This window comes from Mauremys reevesii, linkage group 10, assembly GCF_016161935.1.
Source record: "Mauremys reevesii isolate NIE-2019 linkage group 10, ASM1616193v1, whole genome shotgun sequence".
Lineage (NCBI taxonomy): Eukaryota > Metazoa > Chordata > Testudines > Geoemydidae > Mauremys > Mauremys reevesii.
Genome location: NC_052632.1, coordinates 20,019,884 through 20,028,742, shown reverse-complemented (window position 1 = coordinate 20,028,742; position 8,859 = coordinate 20,019,884).

Sequence of the window (8,859 nt, the reverse complement as noted above, 5' to 3'; positions counted from 1 at the left end):
GCAGAGTCTCCATTCTGGCCCCTTTGCACTCCCTGTCACTCGGAGGCCTTACCTCCGCATTTTGGATCCCATTCCTGCCAGGGTTTTGAGATGCGGCCTTCACCTCTCTGCCTCACTTTCCCCAATGGAGATAATAATCCTCCTCCCCCTCGGAGGGGTGTTGTGAGGATGGCTTAGTTAGCATTTGTACTCTGAAGATTGGGGCTCAAATCCTGGCCTCATTGAAGTCAATGGGAATTTTGCCATTGACATCTATGTGGCTAGAAGTTCATCTATAAAGTATTGATATATATTTCTCAGCCTTATTGGCAACCTCAGCAAAAGGAGGGTGGAACCTGAATTACCCTCTTACTCCTAGAGGTGGTCTCCCTGCCTCAGGGCTGAGGTATACTGGCCCCAGTTTCTTATGTCAAGGATGGCAAAAGGGGTCTGTAGGCAGATGTTAGCCCCCAATACCCAGGGACTAGCCCTAGTGCAGAGGACCTCTACATCAAGCACAGAGCAGGCTGGAACAGTTTTGTGCCACCATCACAGGAGGCGATGCCCCTCCTGGCATAGGGGATGTTCTGGGGCAGGCGGGGACGTGGTGAGGCTGGGATGGTTCTGCATCCCAGCAATTCTTCTCCCTTGGGCCCTGGCAACAAGGGTGGACTTCCCTAGCCTGCTCTGGGGACAAACTGCATAAGTGAGGCACAGACCACCTAGTGGCACTGGCCCAGGGCCAGCCTCTGCACTAGCACAGGGATGAATTGGCCCATTGCCAAGGCACCATGGGAAGCTCTTGTGCTAGGGTGGCCAGTACTGACTCCCTTCTGTAGCTAGACGGGACTCTGGTGTCAGCCAAGTGCACTTCACTATCAGGACATTCACTTTACTTAAAAAAAAGCCAATAAAATAACAAACAAACAAAATGTCCTACTGCACGTGGAAAAGGGCTGAACTAATTCAAACCAAATTCAGAAAAGAAACTCCTCCCAGGTGGAGACATTTTCTGTCAAGCTTCAGCCCTGGGAGAATTTTTGCAGCTGAGCTGTATACATTCTTGCAAACAGAGATTAAGGTTCTCATCAGCACAAGGCTTCTGACATAAGGCACAGCCTACAACAATGTTCAAGATTTAATCCATAGGGCTGGGCTGGGCTGAAAAGGATGGAAAGGGTTAATCACAATGTTTGCCCAATGAACATTTCCTAATATTGCCACTTTTTACTTACAAGTTACAATTTCTCTGTTACTATAGAGGCAAGTTGTTGATACTGGATTCATTTTCTGGTTTATATTCCTTTTTGTCATTTTTCCCATGAACTAATAAGCCACAGTGGATTTGAAAATATGAGCAAATGTGAACATTATACAAAGCACTTTTATGTTCTATTGACATTTGCTTTCCACCCTAATAATTTAGAGCTGCTAACAAAAAAAAATAAAAAAAATCATACTTCCCATCACTTTTATTTCCCAAGTTTACCAACGAAGAATCATGAGTAATTTCCCATAGTTATTGTTTATAGCACTACACATGGTCTTAATTATGGGGATAAGAAACACAAAGGGTTTGGTAAGGATAAATTATTTATCTATGGCTTTAATTCAAAACGTATCTTTCTATACCATAGTTTACATTATATTGATCAGCCATCATTTTCTTTTAGCATTTTATTAACATGATTCAGACATTCTTACCAAGACTCCAGGTCATGAGAGATTTGCCCTGCTTACGCATATATAGAATCATGAAATATATGCAGAGCAACCATCCACCCAGTCCCCCAAGTACATCTGACTTCAAAGCACCCTGTACCTCATGTACAAATTGGAGGCAATACAAAATGTTAATACTCAGTTCTGTCCTCACTTACTGCTTCCAGTGAAGGCAACAGGGATTATAACAAGATCAGAATTTGCCCCAGATCCACATAGTGCCAGGAGTAATCCAGGCCTTCAGTTTAGAATCATAGAAATATAGAGCTAGAAAGGACCATGCAAGGTCATCTAGTCTATCCCGCTGCACTGAGGCAGAATCAAATATACTTAGGCCATCCCTGACAGGTGTTATTCTAACTTGCTCTTAGAAACCTTCAATAATGGGGATTCCACAACTTTCCTTGGCAACATATTCCAGTACTTAACTATCCTTATAGTTAGAAAATGTTTCCTAATATCTAACCTGCAGCTCTTTTACTGCAGATTAAGCTGCTTTTTTTTGTCCTACCTTCAGTGGACATGGAGAACAACTGAACACAATCCTCTTTATAACAGCCCTTAACAGATTGGAAGGCTATTAGGTTCCCCATCTGTTGTCTTTTCTCAAGACTAATCATAACTGTTTTTTTTTTAAACCTTTCCTCATATGTTAGGTATCTAAATCTTTTATCATTTTGTTGCTCTCCTCTGGACTCTCTCAAGTTTGTCCACATCTTTCATAAGGTGTGGCACCCAAAACTGGACACAGTACTCCAGCTGAGGCCATACCAGTGCTGAGTAGACTCCCCCAAATTATTTCCCATTTCTTACATACGGAGTTCCTGTTAATACATTCCAGAATGATATTATCCTTTTTTGAAACAGTGTCACATTTTGTTGGCTCATATTCAATTTGTGATCCACCCTAACTCCCATATTCATTTTTGCAGTACTACCACCTAGTCAGTTATTCCTATATTGTGTTTGTGCATTTGATTTTTTTCCTTCCTATGTATAATACTTTGCACTTGTCTTTATAACATTTCACCTTGTTGATTTTGGACTAATTCTCCAGTTTGTCAAGGTCATTTTGAATTTTACTTCTGTCTTCAAGGGGGGTTGCAATGGGATGGGTATTACTTATCAACATATTATTCTCTAGAGGCTCATAAATTGATTGATTGACAATTTATTCCAGTATCTTTCCAGATGTTGAAGTTAGGATGGCTGGTCTATAATTCCTCAGGCACACGATTTCCCCTTTTAAAGATAGGGACCGTGTTTGCTCTGGACCTCAACCGTCCTCCCAGAGTTCTCAAAGATAGTGGCTAACAGTTCCAAGCTTGCTTCAGCTAGTTCCTTAAGTATCCTATGGAAAATTTTGTCAGACCCTGGCAACCTGAAAACATCAAATTTGCCTAAATATTCTTTAACCTGTTATTTTCCTATTCTGGCTTGTGCGCCTTCCCCCTTGTTATTACTGTTAATTGTGTTAAACATCTGGTCACAAACTTTTCAGTGAAGTCTGAAGCAAAATAGACATTAAACTCCTCAGCCTTCTTGGGGTTGTCCATTATTAGCTCTCCTTCACTAAGTAGCAGACTTACGCTTTCCTTGGTCTCTCTCTTGCTCCATCTGTATTTACAGAACTTCTTCTTATTGCTTTTTATGTCCCTTTCTAAGTGTAACTCATTTTATGCCTTAGCAAAAAACGTGTTTTCCTTAAGGAAAACACGTTATCTAGGGGTATGTCTACACAGCAAAGAAAAACCCATGGCTGGCCCATACCAGCTGACTCAAGCTCATGGGACTCAGGCTGTGGGGTTGTTTCATGCTGTGTAGACTTCCAGGGTCACAGAAAATCTCTAGGGCTGATTCTCCACTGTCTCCCACCTTATGTTGCCTTTACCCCTGTGCAAAGCAACGATGAAACACAGCCATTTTGGTTTTGTAGCACCAGCTGGCTGCCAGGGTGAGTCAGCAAAATAGCGCTACATGGTTTTGTAAGGTCCCAGAGCCTGACACCCAATAACATGGTATGGTCTATTTTTCCACCAAATGTTGTCATAGCATCTAGGTGCTTAAAAAAAAACAACTCTTGCAGCCTTCTTCTAATGCAGCTGCGGGCAAACTTTTTGGCCTGAGGGCTGCATCGGGTTTTGTAAATTGTATGGAGGGCTGGTTAGGGGAGGGGATCGTGGCCCGGTCTCCATCTCCTATCTGCCCCCCCGAGGACTCCTGCCCCATCCAACCCACCCTGTTCCCTGATGGCCCCTCTGGACCCCTGCCCCATCCACACAACCCCACTCTCTGTCCCCGACTGCCCCCAGACCCCTGCTGCCCCATCCAATCCCTCCTTTCATTCCTGATGGTCCCCCTGGAATCCCTGCCCCATCCAACCACCCCTTCTCCCTGTCCCCTGACTGCCCCCAGAACCCCTGCCCTTGACTGCCCCCCTGCCACCCTATCCAACCCATCCTCCTTCCTGACTGCCCCCTGGAATCCCTGCCCCCATTCAACCCTGTTTGCCCCCGACCACCATCCACACCCCTGCCCCCTGACCACCACCCCTAACTCCCCTGCCCTCTATCCAACCCCTTTCTCCCTGCCCTCTTACCGTGCTGCCTGGAGCACCGGTGGCTGGCGGAGCTATAGCCATGCTGCCAGGCCGGATCCAGGCCACGCTGCCACCACTGCTGCCGCCACCATGCAGCACAGAGCCCCGGGTCAGGCCGGGCTCTGCAGCTGCGCTGCCCCAGGAGCTCAGAGCCCCGCCATTCAGAGCATTGCGCCAGCAGCAGAGCGAGCGAGCTGAGGCTGCGGGGGAGGGGGAACAACAGGGGAGGGGCTGGGGGTGAGCCTCCTGGGCCAAGAGCTCAGGGGCTGGGCAGGACAGTCCTGTGGGCTGGATTTGGTCCGCGGGCTGTCGTTTCCCCACCCCTCTTCTAAGGTAACACATTTTATACCCTGTATGCAAGAAGCAGAAGCTAAAAGCCTTCAGTGATGGGAAGAGGTATCTTTGGCAAGGCTATTTCAAACATGTGGACTGGGCAACCTGTTCATTTCTTTTTTTGCTGAGTCATTTTCCCTTTGGATTCAGCAAAGAAGGACTCACCTTTGTGTAGTTCGTACTCCACACTTGACATTTTGTTTTATCATCACCTGGATTTGACAAGGTTCAGGGAGTCTTTTTAAACGTTTCATGAGTTAGCTTTGTTCATTCCCCCTCCCTGGAGTGATCAAAACCTCCATAGGAAAGCCAACCTCAGAGCCTGAAAATCACACATACAGCCTCCTGTGACTTAAGGCCCAAAATGGCTTTTCTGGAAATAATGTTGGTACAAATGCAGTATGTTGACATGAAGTGTTCTGGATAGTTACCCATTTCAGGCCCAATTCTGCCCTCAGTTACACAGGTTTAAAACTAGCCTCTAGAGCCAAACTCTGATCTGAAGGGGATGGTCTAAAGCATGATTCAGAGGAGAATTTGCCTCTTACTTGTTAAGATCCTTGCATACTTTCCCCGCCTAAACCAATTGTGCCTAAGATATGGTCCACACTTGGTGGGGAAAGAAACCACAGTTGATTTTCCAGAAGAATGACGCTCCCAGCTGCTTAAGGCATCTCATCTTTCTCCATAGCTTCTCTGATCGCTTCACTAGCGAAATATTGGACCAGGTAAGAAACAAGGAGAGGTTGGGTTTTTATGGCTTCTCCTAACTCTGAAAGGCAGTATTGACAGTCATAGGGTGGGAAAAGTTTGAACATTCTCGACCTGCAAAGAATGATGGGCAGAAGAGGAAGGGAGTAGGGAACAAAGGAAAGAATAAGAGAAACAATAGGATTGAGAGCAAATGAAAGCCCAGTACAGAATGAGGGAGGAAAATTACCTGAAGCCCCAGGAAGGTAAGAACCATTATTTCTTGGTCACCAAAACTCTGGACTTAGAACCACAACGACATTAGTCTTACAGTGCATTTCACTCAAGGATGGCAAAGAGTTTTACAAAAGAGGGGAACTATCATCATCCCCATTTTACATGTGGGGAAATGGAGGCACAGTAGTTCAATGACTTACCAAAGTCACAGAGCACATCAGGAACAGAACTCACCTCTTAGTCATGCGTATCATCCACCAGACCATACTACCTCCCCGAGATGTGCACCATTGTCCTGACCAGCTCCATGTCAGAGCCATACATGGTGCTGCAAATCCTGTGTTTTAGGACTGCAATCAACAGTGCTGGAGTATGTGGGGGAAGCTTTTCACTGAACCACCTAGCTCCCAAAGCTGGTCATTTTCATGTATTGATGACACCTGATTTGCATGAAACAGTTAGTTAAAGATCACTCTATAGCTGTGATGAACTAGCAATGCCTAACAGCTAGTTCCTCTATTCATTAATCCTAGTTTCCTCCCAGTATGGATGTGGATTGACAGTGTGGTTGTCTTTATATTCCTAGTCTACTTTTCATTGGCATCTTGCTTCTCATTTCCTGTTGGCCACTCTTAGAATATGTGTTTCTCAAAGCAACAGTAACTTGTGCTATCACCCTGCTCTGTGGCCTTACCATTTATATTCCATAGTCAGCTGCTCATATTCTGCCTGATACTTGGAACCAGGTTCTGCTCAAATATTTTCCAGCTACAGTTGGGGGTTGGAGCAGAAGGAATCTCATGACCAGGGGTTTTAGTGACTATTATTGTTACTTTTTATTGAAGACAAGTTTATGTCTCCAGATCACTTTAAAGAGAATGAACAAGAAAGTCTTTTCAATTGTTGGCTGTCCAAAAGGGAGCCATCCTATGGCTAAACTGGCAGCCCTAGCTTCTGGGCTGTCTCTTGTAACATTACTGGTAGTTCTGAACTGCGGGCAGCAGCTGGGCTGAGAAATGATGCCAAGTAGCTCTGAGTAGTTCATTAAAATAACAGGTGGATATTACATCCTCCCACCAAGTGTGTGTGCACCATATTCCAGCACAAAACCATGGGGCCCATATTCACCCCTGGGGTAACTATTGCTTTCAGATGTGGATTTGTCCCCGGGACCTAAAATGTGTGCTATGGAACTAATCTGCTCCCACTGAAATCAGTGGTTTAAACCACAATGGGGCTGGCTCAGGCACCAAACCTGTATATATATAACCTCAAACCATGAGCACAGGGAAGCCCCCATTGTGGGATTGGTCTTATTAGAGCAGCGCAAACCCAGGCAATCTCAGGTCCAGGAACCCATGAGTGGAACTTCAGGCATGTCTGTACTCCCCCTGATTTTCAGGACTACTCACATGCTTAAAAGTTAAGCACATGCTTACATGCAGAGCTGGGTTGCAACCTCACTTTGCAAACCATTTTCTCTCCAATTTAGTTTGTGTGGCCTCACTCCTCTTCCCCCTGCTATTTTAAATCAAAGTGAAATGCAGCCAAAAATGCCAAGATTTCTTGGTTTCAGCTTGAAACTAAGGACAGCCTCCAAGTTTTGTATGGTTTCCACCTAAAACCATAAATCATCCCTGCTTCACCTGAAATTTGTTCCAAATTTGCTCAAGAGTTGGCCCAGGGTTGCTTGAAACAGAGCCCAGTTTCAATGAGAGGTTCATGAACCTTGATAAACCTGGCCCAAGTTTTGGGCTTGTAATGAAACCAGAAACATGCAAGTTTCACCTGGTTTGGGTTTTGTTACAAATGCTTCTCACAGAGCTAATATTTATTATGATTACAGTTATAACACATTTAGACAGGCCTGTGAGCGTATACACCACATTACAAACAGAAAAGGCCCAGACATATTTCCTGCCCCGCAGAGCTTATAATGTAAATAATATACTGATTTCTGTTTTATTTACATATATGCATAACCAAACATTTATCCCATGTGACTTACTTAGCAGAAAAAAAATCACCTTGAAGAAGGTGCAATTGGGACCCATTGGAATGACAAGAGTTAAGAAAACAAAGTTGAAGCCTTGTGTTGATGGATACATTCATAAAAGCCTGCTTTTGCAGATGACAAACCCGAGATGTTGGCTGAAATGATGCTGTGTTCATCAGGTATATTCTCAATTGTTACTGCAACCTTGGCTCTTCCAAATACCCAGGGAAGATTGACTAATAATTAAAGCATGGGCCTGGGATGCAGATGAACCAGGTTCTGTTCCTGACTGCTACAAATTGTGCTGTGGCCCTATGAGAGTACATAGTGGAGAAACCTCTGTGCAGCTGCAACAACCCACCCTGATTACAACTATCAGCTCTGAGCATGGAGGGTGAGCAGGAGACTGCAGGCCTTATGCTACCACCTTAAACAAGTGGATAGCTGGCTGGGTATGTGAAAGGGGTCTAGTAAGTTACCCTCCTTATTCCCCCCAACTTTGTCTGGTCCCAGAAAGGAGCCCTGGGAGGGACTGTGCCTCTGAGGGACAACTTCCTCAGGCAGCAGTACTATGTGCCTTCCTATACTAAAGGCTGACCCTAAAGGCCTTATTCTGGGTGTTTGACCAAGCCTATACACTCCTCTGTCCTCCATTCAGAAAATACTTATGCATGTGCTTAAGTCTGTCCCTATTCAGGAAGGCACTTAAGTTAAGCACATACTTTCTTGAAGCAGAACCTCTGTTTTTCAGTTCCCTCTCTGTAAAATGGAGATAACACAAGCCCTACTTCACAGAGGCGTTGCAAGGATACACACTAATGTTTGCGAGGTGGTCAGCGACTACAGAGCTGGGAGCCATAGAGAAGTTATAAACAAACAAACTAAACGAATGTTACATTGTGGTGCTCAGACATGTGAGAGTTCTGGATGCTGTTCAGTATGATGAAAGCCTCTAGCAGGCCTGTATGAAAAAGTAATATAGTTTTTGGGTACTTAGCAAAGGTTTAATGTAGTGCATGTCTGCTTTGGCAGACGCAATGGGAAATATTCAGCCTTTCTACACTCTTCTGTATTTAAATATATATGAGAAGTCAGTTATGACAACAATACAATAACTGAAACAATTGGCAAGCTCACATGGTTATTTTTTCAGAAATGAAACAGTTTCTGCGCATTAAAGGAAAGGCCCTAATCCAGCCCGCCCTGCACCCGCCCATCTCCCGGGTAAATTTCATCTTTAGAAAAGTATTTGAGAAGTGGAAGAGGGTCTCTGACGTACAGAACACAACATTTCTATGGCCCC